Source organism: Alnus glutinosa, chromosome 1, assembly GCF_958979055.1.
Source record: "Alnus glutinosa chromosome 1, dhAlnGlut1.1, whole genome shotgun sequence".
Lineage (NCBI taxonomy): Eukaryota > Viridiplantae > Streptophyta > Magnoliopsida > Fagales > Betulaceae > Alnus > Alnus glutinosa.
The window spans coordinates 30,184,906-30,206,299 of record NC_084886.1 but is presented as its reverse complement, the minus strand read 5'-3'; the positions used below and the strand labels follow the sequence as shown (position 1 = coordinate 30,206,299).

Here is a 21,394-nt window from a genome sequence, read left to right as displayed (position 1 = left end):
GGAATAAACTTACCTTGTATTCCTGATTCCTTGGAGTTAGGCATCACATGATTAGTTAAGCAAGAATTATCTAAACAAGCTGTATCTTCTATCACAGGCTTAATATCAATAGAATCTAATTTAGAATCAGAAGCATGTGAGGTAGAAGTACTTAAATCATTAACAATTAAATTAGGCTTGTTAGAAATATCTGTATGAATACAAAGTATGCTTTTTAAATTATTACTAGAGAATTTTTTCAAGAGATCCTCTGATTCTTTTAATTTATTCTCTAGTACATCAACAGTATCAAAATGCATAGTATTCTCATATTTCAAAGAGTCAATCAAAACATGTGATTCAGATAATTGTAAAATCAAAGACTCTTTTTCTTATTTAATCTTCTTGAGTTCTCTATTGGATTTCTTAAAGAGTTTTCCTATCAAAAGGGTATCTTTAGAGAAATCATAAAAATCATCTTCAGAGAACTCAGGAAGATTTATGTTAGAAGAAGTCATGGATCACACTTAGGACATAAATCAAAACACAAGTGTACTCGCTCTGATACCAATTGAAAATTAATTAATAAATATTGACTTCTAATTTAACCAAGTGTGTATGTTTGTGTTCAACAAAATATCTTAAATGGGGAATTTAAATAAGACAAGATATTTGTTACGAAGTGGAAACTCTGTGAAGAGAAAAACCACTCCGGGGCAGCCAAACCCAGGGACTCCACTATCCAAAATCAAAGCTAGTTACAAGACACTCGTACTCACATACCTTTATGCAGTAGTCATACCTTTAACTTTGACACGAAGCCCATCGTGAACGATTCCCAACCAGACCTTCCACCTGAAGAGGTTTTTCATGGATTCCATTACCTTAGGGCCTACCCCTAAGATAGACTTCACACGAACAGTTGAGCACACACCAGCAATGGCTTGAGAGCTAGCAGATCTTCGACTCTCCCTAAACACCCTCTCAAACCACTATGGAATTCACTATTGAATTCTGTACAAAATAAAGCGTCCGGACGGAAGTTAGCCACTTCCAGACGGTTTTCTGCGATATCCTTTTCGAAACAGTGTAATTCTGTATTTATCAAGTTCACGTCCAGACGGCTTGACCTAGCGTCCTGACGGCCTTCGCTAAAATCATTTCCACATTCAAACGGAACTCTAGAGTATTTAGAAATAGTAGACATCGTTCGGACGTGTTGCCACGTCATTCGGACGGCTTGCAGAGACTTCCCAAACAGTGTCAACTTCTAAAATCCAACTCTGTGTTGAACAATGATTGACCTAGCGTCCGCGGTGTTGCTCTGACGTCCAGATGTCTTCATCATTATCTGTAAGACACTGCGGGGCATTCGGACACCTTCAAAAGTTCGTCCGGACGGTTGCACAGGAACCGGTTGTTTTGCCTTGGAATTTGTAAGGACTCTTCATGAATATCTTCAAGATGCTTGTGATTAGTCACATACTTTGATTTGTACATTGTCTGAATACATGAAGATTTTGAATTTGAGAATCGACCATCTTGTTAAATCGCAACCATTACATAAAGTGTTTTTGTTTATCCAGAATGTAGCCAATATAAAATACTAACAAAAAGGACAAATAAAAATAAACAAACAAACAGACAAAGTTTTTTTTTTTTTTTTTTTGAGGATTTTCTAGCACAAAAAGACAAATTAAAATAAACAAACAAACAAATAGACAGAGTGTTTTTCCTACCCCAAACTTGAATCACACATTGCCCTCAATGTAAAGTATAGAAATACATTACCAAAAGTAAGGAAATATCAAGGTTTGAAAAAGGCTAGGGCGTCCCCAAGACTTAAACACCTGTCAACAACACTAACCACAATATTTTCTCATAGAAACAAACATCAAAAGATTAATTGTTGTCAGAAACAAAAATAAAATGGCAATAAATAAAATGAAAAAGGAAAAAGAACTCATAAATTAAATGCAGAAAATAAAAAGAAAAATTATCATACTTTCCCCAGTCATTTGGATGTCCAACCAATCCCTTCTACCATTTCTTCCTTAAAATTTGATAGCACTTTCGAAGGATGTTTTGCCATCTTAGGTAGCTAACTTGCTTGCTTCAAAGGAGCTTCTTAGGACGACGATTCCTAGATTTGCGTGCTCGTGTGCATAAGTCCTTGAGTATCTTGACATGAGATGGCTCTTTGAGACATTGAAGAATTGAAGCTTAGACCTCGTGAGGTGTCTCAAGAGGGGTTGTAATGAAGGAATGAGCTTCAGTACTCACTTCCTTGTCATTGGACAAATTTTGAGTTAACGATCGCTCAATTTGTTCTAGGTGCTCAACAAACTCCAAGTGCTCATCTTTCTTTTCCTCCTCAGTTGCTGATGAAGATGTGTTAAGGAATGATATCTTAGTGTTTTTCCCATTCTCATGTCGTATCTCAAGAGTAGAATCCAATAAAGCCTCAACTTACTCATGTATCATGTTAAGGTCCATATCAAATTCGAGATGAGCAAAGCTCTTTTCCAAAGGATCTTCCAGACTTGGCTCATTAACAATCTCTTCAACAACTTCTTCACTCCCAAGTCTGGTGGTGTCTTGGACATGCTCATGATGATGATTGCTAGAATCATCCTCATCAATCATGTAGTGCCTTTCAGCCATCAATTGACTCTGAAGCTCTTCTTCCTCCATTCTGTTTAACTCATCAACCAGACGATCAAGCTGTCCTTCCAACCTTTTGTTAACAACTTAAGTGTGCAATCCCAAGTGTAGGTTGTCGCGAAGTAGTAAATTCTCGGGAGTCCAAGTGTCAAACCACAGGGATTTGAGGAACAAAAAACACTAATAAAATAAGATTAGGAAAAATCTATGACAATTGATTTGGTTGAATGATTTTTATAAAATGCAATAAAAGATATAAGGAAGAAATAATTAAAAGAAACTGCTAACACATTTGGGGTTTTACTTTTAACAAAATCATAATATTTATTCTTCAACTCATTTTATAACTCAATCGAGAGGCAGCTAAGGAGTGCACCCAATCAGAAAATAGAGCAGTGATCATAAAGAGAAAATATCATTAAAAGATTAATCTTAGAAATTGATTGATTTCGTTATGTAAAATTGGTTATTTGATTCGCAGGGAATTCTAAGTATTCACTGTACCCGTAGTTAACAATGAATCAAAGAATTTTACAAAACAAAAACTTTTTTCTAAAATAAATCATGCTACCAATTAAAAAGATTATACATTAAAAACCATAGAAAGAATTGGAGAATAAATATCATAATCTCATTAAAAGTTTCACCCCTAGCCTTAACTAGAGATTTAGCTAAACATAACTACGAAAATAAATTCCATCCTCAAGGTCCTAAACACCAAGCTAGCAAAATAAAATAAAAATAAGCAAGAAAAATAAGATCAAAGGAAAAAAGTCCTGGTTCCACGTTTTTTCATCCTATTATCACCACACAAGGCAGCAGATTAGATAGAGCAGGAGACAGGCTTGATCCCCAAAAATGAGCATGAAGTGGAGTAGTTTCCGTACAAGTCTGTTCACTTTTTTCCTTCTTTGCGCCACGTTGTTGCAGTTCTAGTGGGAGACAGACTCCTTTAATGGAGAGCTCCATCTTTGAGTCTCCTTTTTTTCTTCCTTTTTTTTTTCGAACTAGAAAACTAATAGAATTAGGAGACAATTTCTCTTTGGTCTTTTAAGTCTGCATAGCACTCTTCTTTTTCCTTGTGTTCTCTTTTTCACATGGGTCCCACATTTTGTGTTTGGCTTATTTAAGAGACAATTTTGTCTCCTATGCTTTGTAAATTTCAGCCTTGTTAATGCATGTCCATGTCTTTCTTTCTTTTTCTCTTTTGTAATTCCTGCAAAGCACATATCTTCCATTAATATATCATTTAAGCTTAAGATTAATAATTCAACATTATTTCACAATTAATTCTAAAATGCAAGAAATACGAAATTTTGGTGTGACAATGCTTATTTTTAATCCAGAAAAACGTGCATATTTAAGCTATTATCACCTTTCAATCATGTAGTGTTGGCCATAGTAGCATTCTTCACGTCACTAATAGATTGGCCTATGAGATGCATGAAGGCCTTGAAAGTGTCTTCCAATGATGACTCTGATTGTGGCACTTGAATGGTGGATTTGCCAGTTCTCTCCATAAATACCTTCAGCGTGTCTTCCAGTGAAGATTTTTGAGGAAGAGGATCATATGATGGAGGCTGAAGGACTTGAGTTTCGATCTGAGGATATTCAGAATGATGCAGTTCATGAAATTGGAGAGCACAATTTACCATGGCTTGAGCTTGCCACGAGAAATCAGGATGGTTGCTCCGATCCAGGTTGTAAAAATTTGAATTTGATTCAAACCCTGGGCTGGAGACATTGATGTTCATTCGCTCATATGAAAAATTAAAGAATTGTCCCCAGGATGGACAGTTACTAGAACTATGATAAAGATTGGAGCAATATGAACATGGTCCATATGGGTGACAATTCATGTTTCACCCTCACTCATTAGCATGCAAATAACCAACCTAAAACATGGACCATTCTTTTTTTTTTTTTTTTTTTTTTTTTTTTTTTTTTTTTTTTTTCTTTTTTCAGATATAAACAATATAAAATCTATAATGAAAAAACTAACACAGAAGCATAAATTAAAAAAAAAAATACCAAAAATTAAAAAACTCAAACATAAAAACTCACAAAACAATTTTGGCAAAATTTCGGGTACTGATCCGTTTTGATGCAGACTACGGATGTGTGCTCCGCGCAAGCTGGGTGAAATCTAGCGCAGGCACGCTAATGTGCAGATGAAGTTTCGGCAGAACTGCAAAACAATGATTCCAAAAAAAGAAAAACAAACAAAAGAAAATGGGGTAATTACATTTTTCCCCCATCAACTACCAACCATTGTCAACATGGCTCCATGAAGTGACACCTAGACCAAAAGAGAGCGAGCATCCAACTACCAACTTTACATACTTTGCCCCCTTCCGTCAGTTTAATTCGTAAAAAGACTTAAATACCCCAACTCAAATTCAAAAATGACATAAATGCCCTCAACTTTTTTAAACATATTAATTTTAATATTTTTTTATTAATTACTGTTGGAGGGCATTTTGGTCTTTAAACTAAAATTAAAGCCCAAAAATAGAATATTCCGTCCAAGTTAACGGGATTCCCTGACGGTGGGGGGCAAAGTATGTAAAGTTGGTAGTTGGATGCTCTCTTTTGGTCGAGGTGTCAGTTCATGGCGGTATGTTGACAATGGCTGGTAGTTGATGGGGGAAAAAGGTAATTACCCCAAAGAAAATCTTTTTTTTTTGTTGTTAAATAGTGAAATAGAAACAAATAAAACAAAAAATTGCAAGAAGAAAAATAAAACAAAAGTCTACCTAAATTAGTAGAAAAATAAAATCAATTAAAACAAAAATCAATTTCCACAACTCAACAAATTCCCCAGCAACGACGACAAAAACTTGTTGTGAGTTTTAAATTACTCGCAAGCACACAAGTCGTTTGCATTATAGTGTATGCGTAAGTGCAACGTCAAATCCACAGGGAATTGCCTTGCGGAAAAATAATTTCTATTTAAACTAATTCTATTTCAACCTAGTTCTAAATTTTGGGATTTTTTTTATGCACAATAATAAACTAAATTAAAATTGATTAAAAACAATAGATAAAAAGCACTAAGGTTTTCAGAATTCACCTCGCCAAATCAAACAACACATTCTTGTATTTTACTCATACACCCAATAAAACAAATAAGCTTTATTCATTGTTCAAAGTTCCTTAAAAAAACATATTAAATCATTCAATGAATCCAACTCAATAACAAATCACAATGAATATCCAATTGAAATCAAATCATCCAATGTATCCGTTTGATAAACAAATCACAATGGATATCCTCTTTCAATCAAATGATTTGATGTATCCATCGGTTGAAACACATCGAATATCCAACTTTTAACAAATAATTATTCAATCAAAAGACATAAATCAATTAATTGAATTTAGACTTGAACAATATTTTGATAAACATTGGAATTGTATAAATAAAATAAAAAGAATGAGAGTGTTATCAATTTCGAGGTTTCATCTTCAACCTTAGTTGAGGATTTAGCCTCTCATGACTAAAAATAACATGCTAAACTTTATTAAAAACATTAAAAAAAAAAAAAAAAAAAAAAAAAAAAAACTAAACACTAAAAGTCTTACAAAGAAAAAGAAAACATATAAAGATGAAGACCTGCTCTCGGTAGTGGCGGCTGGCTTGCGGCTCTCACCCCACACGCACCCTCCCTTTTTACAAAAGAAAAGCTTAATTTTTATATGGTGCTGCTAGGGTTAAAAACAAAAGACCAAAAAGACGCCTCTACCCTCACTTCCCCCTTTTTCTTTTCCCACTTTTTTTTTCTTCTTTTCTTTTATCTAGTCCCATGCACGTTGGCTTTCTTCAATTTTTTTCTTCTACTTCTTTCATTTCTTTTTGGTCTTCTACTGTAATGTCCAGAGAATTATTTAATAATTAAAGCAGAAATTTGAGTAAATAATTAATTAAACTTAATTAGGTGTATTTAAAATGTAAGAGAATATTTTTAAAAGACCAAAGTTTATAAAATGGTTTATCAGGATTACACAAAAATAAGTTTATTTAGTGTGGTAAAATAAAACAAAGTGTTTTATGTTTATTCTATGGACTTGTAAATGGTTGCCATAAAAAGAAAATATAAGTAATATTTTTAGGTACAAAGAAAATAGAAAAGAAAGAAAATGAAAAATAGAAAAAGGAAAAAAGAAAATCAAAAGAAAAAGTCAAAGGAAAAAGAAGAATAGAAAAATAAAAGTTAAAAGAAAACAAAAAAGTGAAAGGAAAAAAAAAATGGCCTGATGGCCATTTTACATGGCCATTCGGCCATTTAACGAAAGGGCCATGTGGGCCATATAAAACATGAAGGCCAAATGGCCTTTCACACTAGCGCACGACCATTTTAAAAGAAAAGAAAAAAAAAGAGAAAAATATAAGAAAAGAAGAAGCAAAGGCGCTTTGCGCCTTATATTACGGAAATAGGCAATGTGCCTCATTCCTATCAGACCGAGAAGAACAAAAGGGTAGTTTTCAAGTCCCTTTGATTTTTCACCATAAAACACTGATATACGAAGATCTAACCGTCCAAACTCAAATCCGATTTCGAAAACGTAAACAACGAAGCCCGATCTACGTTTCTACCGATTAGTTTAAGGTATTTTCGCAAACTCTTGGTCTTTGAGATTTTAGATTAAATCTAAAGGTATATGAGTTTGATTTTGTGTGTTCATAGGATTTGTTGTGAGGAGCTTGCTAAACACTCTCCAAGTGTCGGATTTACATTTGGTGGAATTTTCGGTGAGTTTCCTCAAACCCTAACTTTTGGGTGTTTAATTTTAATTGAATTTTTATGTGATTAACCCTTAGTAAAAGCTATTGGGTTAATAATATTGTGTTTGGGGTAGTATTTTATAAATTATGGTTTAAAGTTAGAAACCTTAATTTGATGGGTTAAATTAATTTGGAGGTTTTTAAGTGATTAAAATCTAGGTCGTTAAATTATGTTAATAAATTGGTAATTATTGTAAAAAGATTAGTAAACGTAATTTTAGGGTTAATGTTATTTTAATACGGTAGTTTTTTATGTAAAAGTTTAGTGAATATAATTTTAGGGCTAATATTATTATAAGTATTAATGAAAATAATTTATGGGTTAGTGAAATTAATTGCGGATTAGTAATTAATATTATGAGTAAATAGTTAAATAGTGATTTTTATATCTAACCCTTAGTAAATACTTTGGGTTAATATTGTTTAAGTTTTAGTTAGTGTCTAGGACTTATGGGTAAACGTTTGGAACCCTTAAAAATATTATGGGTTTTCTAACGGTTTAGCCTTGAGCGATTCAAGTGCTAATTACGGTGTTAATTATTTAAAATGTTAAATAGTGCATTGTGTATTTTCACATTGACACATTGCAAGGTGGTATCTAGGAGACCTAGTGCTTAATATCCGCGCAGCCAATATGAGTATTCTACTCACTGAGAAAAGTTATTTTTTATGTATTTTATAAGAATGCAAATAATGTGTTTTTCATATCGAACCGACAATATGTTAATTATATGTTTTGGATGTTTTGAGTAGTTTTAATTATGTTGAAATATGATAATAATGTTTATGTGATTTAAGATGATTTGAGATATGTGTATGAAATATATTTGGTGTTTTGAGGTATGATTTGAAGCGTTTTATTGCCTGCTGCGGTTGGAATTTTAAGCTGTGTTTTATTGCCTGCTGTGGTTGGAAATTAAGTTATGCAAATTGTTTGAGAAAATGACATGTTGAATTGTTTATGATTTATAAATAGATTATGTGTTAAAGTCAGGTCCATGAATTTAAATGTATAGTATTTGTGCATGAGCATTGAGCATGAAACAAACAAGACCAGGGTTCAATTCCCTTGGCAAACTCACAAGGTGCCTACTTGGGTTAGATTCCCTTGAGGTCCTCGACCATGGGTTAGATTCCCATGAGGTGCCTACTTGGGTTAGGTTCCCTTGAGGTACTAGTACTTACTTGGGTTAGATTCCCTTGAGGTCCTCGACCATGGGCTAGATTCCCTTGAAGCACTATACTTGGGTTAAATTCCCAAGGCATAAAACAATCAGCATGTATAGCATGGTTTTTATGAGTGTGGTGTTTTTATACTATGAGTAGTTTTGCTAAACGTATTAGTATGCATAAGAGTCTCAATGGAAAAGAGCTTATGTATATTTCTATCGGATGGTTGCATGATTTAAATGCTATTATTTTCTAAGTCTCACTGAATCAAAAGTAATATAGTACGTGGGGATGTACGTAGTTGTTTCAAACAATGGAACTTCTACGTATAAGCTCAGCTGCATAGTATGCTTTAAATGTTTTCTATTAGTCAGTATCTGTTATATCAGCTATGGGGATTTTCAAACAAAAGTTTATAAAATGGTGGCTGTTATAGTGTACGCATGGCTAAAAAGGAAAAAGTTGGTTCTTTGCAAAAACTTAGTGAATAGTATACCTCTGAGGTCTTAGTGTAATTATTTATGCTAACATGGTGGGCTCATAATTCCACATGTGCGGATGCGGTAACCCCCGCAATCGTGCACACATTGATACTTTGTTTCCAGGTTCTGCGGATATAGATAATAACTCGTCCACCTAGCGTATGAGATGCTATGATTGGAGCATATCGTGACAATCATAAGTCACGGACTCATGGGTAGTCCTCATTTGGGTATTTTATTTATGGCTCGTGTCATACGTGGCATATGTATTTGTTGAGCCTATATTTTAGTATTTAGTCAATGTAATATGTTTTATAAGCCTAAATAGATAGACCTGTAAATGGCTCTTCTTGTAATTAGCTGTTATGTATTAGATTTATTTCTGCTTATGATATATGTTCCGATGCACATTGATTATTATATTCCTCTGTTAGATGTAACTCTGATTATCAGGTGCATGTTATGGGGAATGTGCCATATGTTGGCTGAGCGACATGTAGTCGTGCCACTGTGAAGATCCGTTTGTTTGTTTTCAAAAAAAAAAAAAAAAAACACTGGTCATCACAGCTAATGGCATCAGAGCGGTTAGCTCTAGGGTTGGTTAGAAAAGCGGATAAGCGGAAGCCTAGGGTTGTGTTGGAGCCTAAGAGTAACAAAAGAGCCATAGGAAATCTTAAAAGCATCAACAAAAATAGGAAATTAAAATGTAATACTCCATATGCATTACATGAATTATGTGACACATATCTTTTGATTTATGTATAGTTAGTTTACCTCTCACTTTCACATTGTAGGTTAACTTCAATGTGATCGTGTAGAGTATATCGTTTAGATTAGGAACGGTTTAGAATAAGCTTTTTAGGTGCATTGCATGGGTATTGTGATGCATGTAATCTTCTTTACGTAGTATTGTCTATATGGCATTTCATTGTACAGACAAGTCATGCCGCCAAGACAAGCATTGTTGATATGCAATGAGGAAAAGGATTCCTCAGTGGTGATTGAGGTGGAAGGGATTTTAGGCATCTCTCTAAGTTCCTTGGAGAATATGATGTCTTTGCGAGCCGTTTCGGTGTCACGTGGTGCACCAATTGTGGGAAGCCACACTTTGGTGCATGTGTCGTGTTGAATCACGGGTATGCTTTCAATGTGGTAGACTTGGCCACCTCGTAAAGCTATGTCCATCGTTAGCCGCTTTGACTCAAAACAACTCTAGCGTTGCCCAGTGTAGAGTGTGGGAGCTACACTCGGATGTATGTCGAGGAAGATCTAGGACACATTGTAAATATGGTTGACGAGGCCATTTCACGTGAGGTCGCCAACTTGTTGCTGCCAAAGTCGAGTACCTTTAGCGGGCAACTATCAGCCAAGACGGTTTGCTCAAGAATGGTGTGCCCACTCACACCGAGCAATGTTGAAGTTCATCCAACCACCGCAAATGCTGCCGATGCTGCCACAGGTATTATACCTTTATGTTGTAGCATTGTGTGCATTTGGCTTGTTTGAGTTTTATTCAATCGTATGTCTTACTATGCATAGTTACATGCATAATGGGCACCAAACCTTTAAAATTAACGTGCGTGACCATTTCTACTGGTGACACATTTGTTCACATTTAACATGGAGGTCATTTCCTTAGCATTATATGGGTGGTGACATTGCTAGCTCAAGTGTTTGACTTGATGAGCTATAGTGTCTAACTCATTTAGTTTGATATGCTAAATGGTCCACCCATGTCTCATTTAGATTAGAACTTATGCATGACCACTCATGTTGATGACGCCTTTGCTTACAGGGAGCGTGTGAACAAGTGTGTCATCGATATTAGAGAAAAGACTCTGCCAGCAAAGCTAGCAGTGTTATGCGTGTAGAGTTCCAATGTTGGCATATTTAGCTTCAACATGTAATGTGTTTAGTTTTAATATCATGCATATAGAATTTCAGTGTTCAACATACTAAACAATAAAGCTTACTATGTTGAACTACGATATTAACTCGGTAGGGCTTTGGTGTCAATTTGGAATGGATTGACGATCAAAGATTAAAAGTGAACGTAGATAATCACGAGTGGGTAGTTGTATTCCTACCCCACGATGTTGGGAGTTCGAACTTTGTGGGTCTCATTTGTGAGTTACTTCGCAATTCCTCTTCGATGTTTAACAATGATGAATGTCCAAGAGTGCATACATGTGTTTGGCTTATGCCTAAGCCAAGCTCATATCGAGTCCGAGTTGGGAACATCCAGATAGTGTAGATGTTTCCACTTTAGTCATGAGTTTATGTAGTCGTGCATAGATTACCGTGTGCTAAACCTGGTGGCGATCTAGGATGAGTGTTCCATATGGAAAACTGACAACTTGTTTAGTCAACTCTAAGGAGTTTCGATATTCTTAGGAGATTGACTTTCTTTCGAGATACCATTGACTTTTGGTGCGAAAGAAATGTGCCAAAGTCAGCGATCCATATATGGTATGACCATTATGAATTTTTGGTGATGCCATTTGGATTGACAAATACACCATTGGTATTTATGGACTTGATGAATCAAGCGTTCCATGGGTACCTTGACATTTGAGTAGCTGAGTGTAACGTTGACAAGTTAGTCTATGCGACTAATTGTGTTGTGCATGGAAGACACTTGGTATCGGTGTTGGAAGTGCTTAGTAAAATAATTCTTCGCCAAGCTCATGAGATGCGAGTTTTTGTTTGAATAAGTGTCATTCTTGGTTTATGTAATGAACGAGAATGGACACGTAGTCAATATGATAGAACAAGAACACACAATTGCACATGTGCTTAAACTACCCGTTGAGATTATTGAGTATGTGGCTTGCACAGATACATCACGATAGGCGGGGATGCACCCTTGTGTAATAACAGGGATATAACCTATGCAACTTATCAATTATGGATCAGGAGTAGCATCGTTCTCCTCATGGTTCACAGATGGTAGCTATTATCTATGTTCTACCATTTTGTGGACAATGCCTCTATGGTGAAGTGTGTAGCATTCACACTTATCACCTTGATGCACTTTTGTGTTGAGAAACGGAAACGTAAGACAACAATGATGGCTTGTTGTGCTTGGACATTTGGATGGCAAGATGTCTTGTCGTGTGACTTAAGCCACTGTCACGACTAATGCATTGTGTATGAAATCTTGTGCTGGCGAGATTGACTCTAAGTGTACTTGGAACATTAGCGCATCATACCCTCCGCAAGAGGACGGCAAATCTGAGAGATTTATTTAGATACTTGAGGATACGCCTAAGTTGTGCGTGTGAGAATTTATAGAGTCGGTTATGATACTCGCCATTGGTTGTAACTACTAGTTATGGTAGTTTGCAGCTATTGACGTTGTATCACACATAACATCGCATAGACGTGAACAATGAATGCCACTTCATTTGGTATGAAGTTGGAGTGAAACAATCAGCAAACTTTGAAGTGGAGCATGATTCTAGGGAGGATTGCACTCATTCAAAGTGGATATTCACTACATAGTGATGGTAAGCAATGTCGATAAATATTGCCGCAAATTTGTGTTTCAAATTGGTGATCTTGTGAAATGCAAGGTGTCGCCAATGTGAAATATGTAATGCTTTGGGCAATATGGATGTGCTCAATTTTGGATATGTTGAGTCGTCCCTAGTGCAAAACGTATATCCGTCGCATAATTGGTCATGATGCCTCCTAATTTTAGCAGCCATTCATGCCATTTTCCAGTATTTCTCTGTTGCGAACATGTTCGCGACCTTATACTTGTGATGTGCTTCTTTGTATTCAAGGAAATTGACCTATAAAGAAGTGCAAAACGAGCTATGGTTTGTAAGAAAATACAAAACTCGTTTCGTTAGTTCGAACGCTGTGGTGAAATCACGATGTTGAGGAAACCACATAGGTACGTGATCGTTAAATGTGGGAGTGATTCCCCATTTCATCGAATAAATCCGGGTATGATTGTTATTCATACCACTTCCGCGAAAATATCTCAAGTAAAATGCATACTTGCATGAGTTTTTCTAATATAGAATGCATGCTCGTATGTGTAAAACGATTAATGTCCAAATTTCGAGGACGAAATTTTTATAAGGAGGGAATGATGTAATGTCCGGGAAATTCTTTAATAATTAAAGTAGAAATTTGAGTAAATAATTAATTAAACTTAATTAGGTGTATTTAAAATGTAAGAGAATATTTTTAAAAGACCAAAGTTTATAAAATGGTTTATTAGGATTACATAAAAATAAGTCAATTTAGTGTGGTAAAATAAAACAAAGTGTTTTATTTTATCCTATGGACTTGTAAATGGTTGCCATAAAAAGAAAATATAAGTAATATTTTTAGGTACAAAGAAAATAGAAAAGAATATAAAATAGAAAAGAAAGAAAATCAAAAATAGAAAAATCAAAAAAGAAAATCAAAAGAAAAAGTCAAAGGAAAAAGAAGAATAGAAAAAGAAAAGTTAAAAGAAAACAAAAAAGTAAAAGAAAAAAAAAATGGCAATTTTACATGGCCATTCGGCCATTTAACGAAATGGCCGTGTGGGCCATATAAAACATGAAGGCCAAATGGCCTTTCACACTTGCGCACGGCCATTTTAAAAGAAAAGAAATATATATATAAGAAAAGAAGAAGCAAAGGCGCTTTGCGCCTTATATTACGGAAAGAGGCAGTGTACCTCTTTCCTATCAGACCGAGAAGAACAAAAGGGTAGTTTTCAAGTCCCTTTGATTTTTCACCTTAAAACACTGATATACGAAGATCTAACCGTTCAAACTCAAATCTGATTTCGAAAACGTAATCTACAAAGCCCGACCTACGTTTCTACCGATTGGTTTGAGGTATTTTCGCAAGCTCTTGGTCTTTGAGATTTTAGATTAAATCTAAAGATATATGAGTTTGATTTTATGTGTTCATAGGATTTGTTGTGAGGAGCTTGCTAAACACTCTCCAAGTGTCGGATTTACATTTGGTGGAATTTTTGGTGAGTTTCCTCAAACCCTAACTTTTGGGTATTTAATTTTAATTGAGTTTTTATGTGATTAACCCTTAATAAAAGCTATTGGGTTAATAATATTGTGTTTGAGGTAGTATTTTATAAATTATGATTTAAAGTTAGAAACCTTAATTTGATGGGTTAAATTAATTTGGAGGTTTTTAAGTGATTAAAATCTAGATCGTTAAATTATGTTAATAAATTAGTAATTATTGTAAAAAGATTCGTAAACGTAATTTTAGGGTTAATGTTATTTTAATACGGTAGTGGGACTTATGGGTAGATGTTTGGAACCCTTAAAAATATTATGGGTTTTCTAACGGTTTAACCTTGAACGATTCAAGTGCTAGTTAGGGTGTTAATTATTTAAAATGCTAAATAGTGCAATGTTATTTTCACAGTGACACATTACATGGTGGTGTCTAGGAGACCTAGTGCTTAATATCCGCCCAGCCAATGTGAGTATTCTACTCATTGAGAAAAGTTATTTTTTATGTATTTTATAAGAATGCAAATAATGTGTTTTTCATATCGAACCGACAAGATGTTAATTATATGTTTTGAATGTTTTGAGTAGTTTTAATTATGTTGAAATATGATAATAATGTTTATGTGATTTAAGATGATTTCAGATATGAGTATGAAATATATTTGGAGTTTTGAGATATGATTTGAAATGTTTTATTGCCTGTTGCGGTTGGAATTTTAAGCTATGTTTTGATGCCTGCTGCGGTTGGAAATTAAGTTATGCAAATTGTTTGAGAAAATGACATGTTGAACTGTTTATGTTTTATGAATAAAGTATGTGTTAAAGTCAGGTCCATGAATTTAAATGTATTGTATTTGTGCATGAGCATTGAGCATGAAACGAATAAGACCGGGGTTCAATTCCCTTGGCAAACTCACGAGGTGCCTACTTGGGTTAGATTCCCTTGAGGTCCTCAACCATGGGTTAGATTCCCATGAGGTGCCTACTTGGGTTAGGTTCCCTTGAGGTACTAGTACTTACTTGGGTTAGATTCCCTTAAAGTATTCACGAGGTACTTACTTGGGTTAGATTCCCTTGAAGTCCTCGATCATGGGTTAGATTCCCTTGAAGCACTATACTTAGGTTAAATTCCCAAGCCATAAAACAATCAGCATGTATAGCAAGGTTTTTATGAGTGTGATGTTTTTATACTATGAGTAGTTTTTCTAAACGTATTAGTATGCACAAGAGTCTCAATGGAAAATAGCTTATGTATATTTCTATCAGGCGCTCACTGAATCAAAAGTAATATAGTACGTGCGGATGTACGTAGTTGTTTCCAACTATGGAACTTCTACGTATAAGCTCAGCTGCATAGTATGCTTTAAATGTTTTCTATTAGTCAGTGTCTGCTATATCAGCTATGGGGATTTTCAAACAAAAGTTTATAAAATGCTGGCTATTATAGTGTACGCATGACTAAAAAGGGAAAAGTTGGTTCTTTGCGAAAACTCAGTGAATAGTATACCTCTGAGGCTTAGTGTAATTATTTATGCTAAGGCGGTGGGTTCATAATTCCACCTGTGCGGATAAGGTAACCCCCGCAACCGTGCAGACATTGATACTTTGGTTGCAGGTTCTGCAGATATAGATAATGACTCGTCCACCTAGCGTATGGGATGCTATGATTGGAGCACATCGCGACAGTCATAAGTCACGGACTCATGGGTAGTCCGCATTTGGGTATTTTATTTATGGCTCATGTCATACGTGGCATATGTATTTGTTGAGCCTGTATTTTAGTATATAGTCAGTGTAATATGTTTTATAAGCCTTAAATAGATAGACTTGTAAATGGCTCTTCTTGTAATTAACTGTTATGTATTAGATGTATTTCCGCTTATGATATGTTTTCCGCTGCACATTGATTATTATATTTCGCTGTTAAATGTAACTCTGATTATCAAGTGCATGTTATGGGGCATGTGCCATATGTTGGCTGAGCGACATGTAGTCGTGCCACTGTGAAGATCCGTTTGTATGTTTTCAAAAAAAAAAAAAAAAAAAAAAACGGGTCGTTACATCTACAAAATAACTTCTTCCTTTTTATTTTTCTTTTCTTTTGGAATTCGCTCGAGCATCTTGGGCAGAGATGTGCTCAAGCCAACAAATTAGAATGTACTTGTTTTCCCGTTTCTTTGCAATTCCACATAAAAATCGCTATTTTCTCTCAATGATCTGCAAAACACTAAAACACTCAAACTAACAAAAAATATCAGAGAAAAAAAAAAAAAAAAAAAAAAAAAAAAAAAAAAAAAAAAACCAAAGTTAAAGGTTTAACACATGCAAATTAAGGGGTCCAAATATATAATATTTGGCACTCATCAAGCTCCCTGGCCCATGCGTCCTATACTTGCTCATGGGTTGGGGTTTTATCTCAAGGCTCAATCTCCCATTGCATCCAATACATAGTTTCTCTCTAAACCTTGTTTTTAATTAAAAAAAAAAAAAAAAAAAAAAAAAAAAAAAAAAAAAAAAAACACTAGCCCATTGAATAAAAGGCCTGAATTGGTTAAATTAAATCAGTTTGATGAGGGATCTAAAGGAAAAAAAATAAAAAACTAGACAAAATAGTTCTGACCCTTCCAGACACTATTTAATTACTATTGATTCCACTAAACAACTATAATTGCACTCCAGTTTATATTTTTTATTTAACAATTAATCTTTAAGTTTACTTAATTTTGACTTTTGATTCCTCCATGAAATCTTCTGTAGCAGAATTAAAGCCAAGATACTGTCATTTAATTCTCTACCTCTTTTTCCTTGAATCCCCTGATTTTATATATCATTCTTGTACTCGTGAAAGCCTTATCATATGTACTTTGTATTTCTGTATCTCATACCAAAATTCTCTGGGCAGAGACTTAGAATAATCCACACCATAAGATCAAACCTCAAGGGGAAATTTCTTATCCTTTTAATAAAGAACTTGGATTCCTTTTTGGGAAAAGCTTTTCTCACAATGTTAATTGCGATTACCCAACGCACCGAGTATTTTGGCTATCAATTTGATCTCACCTATTAATGCATCAAAGTGATCTACAATTAACATCTGAGTGCAAAATCCTCTCAAGATTTAGAATCAATATCAAAAGTAATATTGAAAGTATGAGTTTTTCCTTTTGATAGTATTTTCATGGAAAAACAACTACCAAGGTCTGTTCAGAAAATAACACATACACATCAACCCAAAGCCTCAAACTTCGCCTGAATAAGATAAATCACAAAGATTTGATGTGTAACAGTCTTAGCAAATGGAATGCCAAATTCCATTACTGACTGCGAACTATCCATAAATTTAAGACTACAAGATTTATGGATTCAGATCTTGTGTGATAACTCCTTACTCACACCATAGACCATATTCAATATAATCTAAGAGACCTTACATGTATATCATATGATAAATTCAAACATATATGTATATGTAAAGTAACAATGTGTGTGTGGGTGTGTGTGTGTGTGTGTGTGTGTGTACGTGAAACTCCTTACTCACACCATAGACCATATTCAATATAATCTAAGAGACCTTACATGTATATCATATGATAAATTCAAACATATATGTACATGTAAAGTAACAATATATGTGTGTGTGTGTGTGTGTGTGTGTGTGTGTGTGTGTGTGTGTGTGTGTGTACATGAAATGCTCAATATTATACAATTTAGTAAAAGCTACTTAATGTAATTAGAGTTTTGGACACCAATTCCAACAGTTATTATCCACCCGTGTGTGTGTACGTGAAATGCTCAATATTATACAATTTAGTAAAAGCTACTTAATGTAATTAGAGTTTTGGACACTAGTTCCAACAGTTATTATCCACCCGCTTTTCACCCCTAGAAAGTAGTAAGGTGCCATCCTAAAGAATGACTCATCTAAAGAATTTTACCCTTTCAAACAAAAAAAACTAGAATCGAAAAAAGTTAACTCCAAGGGGTAGCTCAACCAGCTGGGGGCCACGCCTTATAAAGTGGAGGTCACTAGTTTGAATATCCCCTTCTCCTTTAATAGAAAAAAAAGTCCACGAATACTCTTTTGTTTTTAGAAAACCATTTGGATCCATGTAGATCTAGATGGAATCCATCCCTCCACAGATTTGAAACCTAAAAAGGCTGGTAGTCAACCAAAAGAAATGTACAAAACAACAAAGGGCACAAGAAGAAAACAATCAAAAAATAATACTTTGATAAGATGAATGCCTTTATACACCAACAAAGGAGGAAGATTGATAGTGTGGTGGTCCAGTGGAGAAGAGAACCAACTTGGGGAGGAGAGAAGCCTAAACGTCGCAAATGTGAATAAATGACCTTAGGGTTTCTTTTAGGAGTATTATATAGAAAGTCGTCGCCTTTAATGTGGTTATCTATCTTGTATACTTTTCGTATACGAGAACTTTATCTTTTTCTTTTTAATATGTTAATGAAAATAAGAAGGGAATGTAGGAAAATGAGTTTTTTTTTTTTTTTTTTTTTTTTCTATATTAGCCCTCTGTTTATCCATTCCCATATATTAGTTTGTGATTGGCTGCATTCTGTTGGACAAAATCACTTCTATGTAATGTTGTTTTTTAATCAGGGATACTGTTATGAGTCTACACTTCGGTTATGTGCTTCAAGAAGACTCTGTACAAAATTCAAGATAGTGAAGTTCAGATCCCTTGCATCTGTCCAGACAACGTGGTATTCCATCAAGACGCTCATCAGTCAAGCAACATTCGTCTGGACAACGAGATATTTCCGTCCGAACTCCCATCTGTGTCCAGAAGCTTCGAACTGTTCCAGGTTGCATCCATTTGAACATCTCAGCAACACGTCCAGATGCCTTTCAGTGTTCGACAAGTAAAAGGATTTCCTTTCCAAACACAGATTTGGGAAGACAGCTACAACCGCCCGGACGACGTTATTCCGTTCGGACGTTATCCTTGATAAGGCAAGACGTGCAAAAGAGTTGCAACCGTTTGGATGTCAGTCTACACTGTCCGAACGCTCAGTCCTTACTATGGAAATTGCATGCAGCAGAAGTGCAACAGTACAGACGCTAGGGCAACACCGGACGGACAGGGCTTTATTCAAGAAAGAATTTCAGGGAATTTGGAAAGCCAGTTGCACAGTTGTCCGTCCGGACGCCGCCTAGAGAAAATAGATTCAGACTCGTTTTAGGCCCTTTGTAGTCTATAAATAGAGGCATCTAGGCATGTAATTTGTAAGAATTCGGTATTGAATTTCGTATTGCTTAGAGAGTATATTTTAGGAGTCGTTATGCTGATCCACTGGCTCTCTAGCTGTTACCGAAGTGTTGTTGCTGTGTTCGTGTGAAGTCTATCTTAGGGAGGATCCCTAAGGTAAAGGATTCCATTGAAGACCCCTTCAAGTAGGTGACTTGATTGGAAGACGTTCATGTTGGGTTACAAATCAGAGTTCAAGGTACGACCACTGCATAAGGGTATGTAAGTGCTATTGCTTTGTAACTAGCTTTGTTTTCTGAATAGTGGATATCCTGCGTTTGGCTACCACGGAGTAGTTTTTTTCTTAATTGAGTTTTCACTTCGTTAACAAAATATCTGTCTCTTTTAATTCCGTATTTTGATATTTTGTTACACGATACACACACGCACTGCTAAATTAGAAGTTAACTTTATTTTTCACCATATATATAGGAGAAGAATTTACAATATGACAAAGAATACTCTGGAAAGAGACAACTGGTTGAGACAGGTAGGGAAACCTCATCAAGGCTATCTTCTAGAAGAGTAAAACATAATATTCTCTCTCTAACACTCCCCCTCAAGGTGCAGCATATATGTCATATAAACCGAGCTTGAAACAGAGATACTTTAATCGACTCTTACATAATGACTTTGTTAAGACATCAACAAGTTGGTCTTCAGAGTTCACAAATGGTGTAGCTATTCATCTACTTAGCATCTTGTCTTGTACAAAATGGCAGTCTATTTCAATGTGCTTGGTCCTTTCATGGAACAAAGGATTGGAAGTCTACTTAAAAGTGTTGGGAAGCCTAACTTTTGAAGGAAGTGTTATAACCAAGTTAGCTCGTTAGCAGTATGAGCCATTGCTTTGCATTTTGTTTCTGCACTCGATCGGACAACTACGCTTTGCTTCTTACTTTTCCATGTCACGAGATTTCCTCTTGAAAATGTGTAATACCCTGTGGTAGACCTTCTATCTGAAGGTGATCCTATCTGGTCTGTATCAGTGAAGCCTTTTACCCTGAGATGAACATTCTTTCAAACAAGAGTGCTGCTATGGGTACTATAGCTTTTAACTATAGATACATCATGACAATTTTTATCTACTTTCATTGTCGAAAACAGGATGAGAGTAGCTTTCAGTTTGTTTGGACTTTGGCAAAATTTTAATTTCTGCCAACCTCTCCAAAGAAACTTCTAGTCAATTTTTTTTATTTTTTTGGCCCCTCATCAACAATACTGTGCATTTTTGTGGTGACAGGAGCATCTCTCTCTCTCTCTCTCTCTCTTTCTTTCTTTTTTTCTAGGTCTAGCGAAATCAAATGTATTTTTGATGAATGTAGCGAAATCATATATAATCGCTCATTCTATTACTGAGGACTCTCTTTTTTTTTTTCGGTTTTTTTTTTTCTTCGTAATGCTTAGGGCATTTTGGGAAGTTTCAAGTTAAAAAAAAAAAAAATTAAAAAAAAAAAAAGTCGTGGCATAAGTGACACGTTTTAACGGTAAGGGAGTGATAGTTGAGAGGTTGAGTCACTTTCTAAAATTTGGAGGTAAGTGCTAGAGGGGTGTAAGTGTAGACAGCTTCTTTTTTTTTTTTTTTTGAATAGAGTGTAGAGAACTCAAGTGTATATTTCCCCCCACCCCCCAAAAAAAATAAAGGGATAACTTCACAAAAGGGTATCGAACTATAGGCCGTTTTGACGGAATGACACTAAACTTCAAAAACTGTCGATCCCGGGTATTCAATTATCCTAAACCCTCACTTTAGGGTATTCCGTCTGGTTCAGGCGTTAAAACCAGACGGAATTGCAATCACGTGACATGCACGTGACTTTTTCGCCCGTTTCTACCTGTTTTGCCCATATGAGCAATAGAATGTATACAAAACTGATGATTGAGGGCAAAACGGGTAGAAACGGCCGAAAAAGTCACTTGTATGTCACGTGATTGCAATTCCGTCTGGTTTTAACGCCTGAACCAGACGGAATACCCTAAAGTGAGGGTTTAGGATAATTGAATACCCGGGTTCGACAGTTTTTGAAGTTTAGTGTCCTTCCGTCAAAACGGCCT

At 35.3% G+C, this 21,394-nt stretch overlaps 1 long non-coding RNA gene across 2 annotated transcripts; it reads left to right on the top strand.

The window, feature by feature from the left end:
* Positions 1-7,049: 7,049 nt before the first annotated feature.
* Positions 7,050-15,982, top strand: LOC133858763 (uncharacterized). 2 transcript variants are annotated; one of them, XR_009898581.1, is made up of 5 exons: positions 7,050-7,253; positions 7,332-7,396; positions 14,004-14,068; positions 14,482-14,538; positions 15,685-15,982. It is a non-coding gene; the product is annotated as an uncharacterized LOC133858763 (long non-coding RNA). The 2 variants fall into 2 exon arrangements; XR_009898580.1 differs by lacking the exon at positions 14,004-14,068.
* The last annotated feature ends 5,412 nt before the right edge of the window (positions 15,983-21,394 follow it).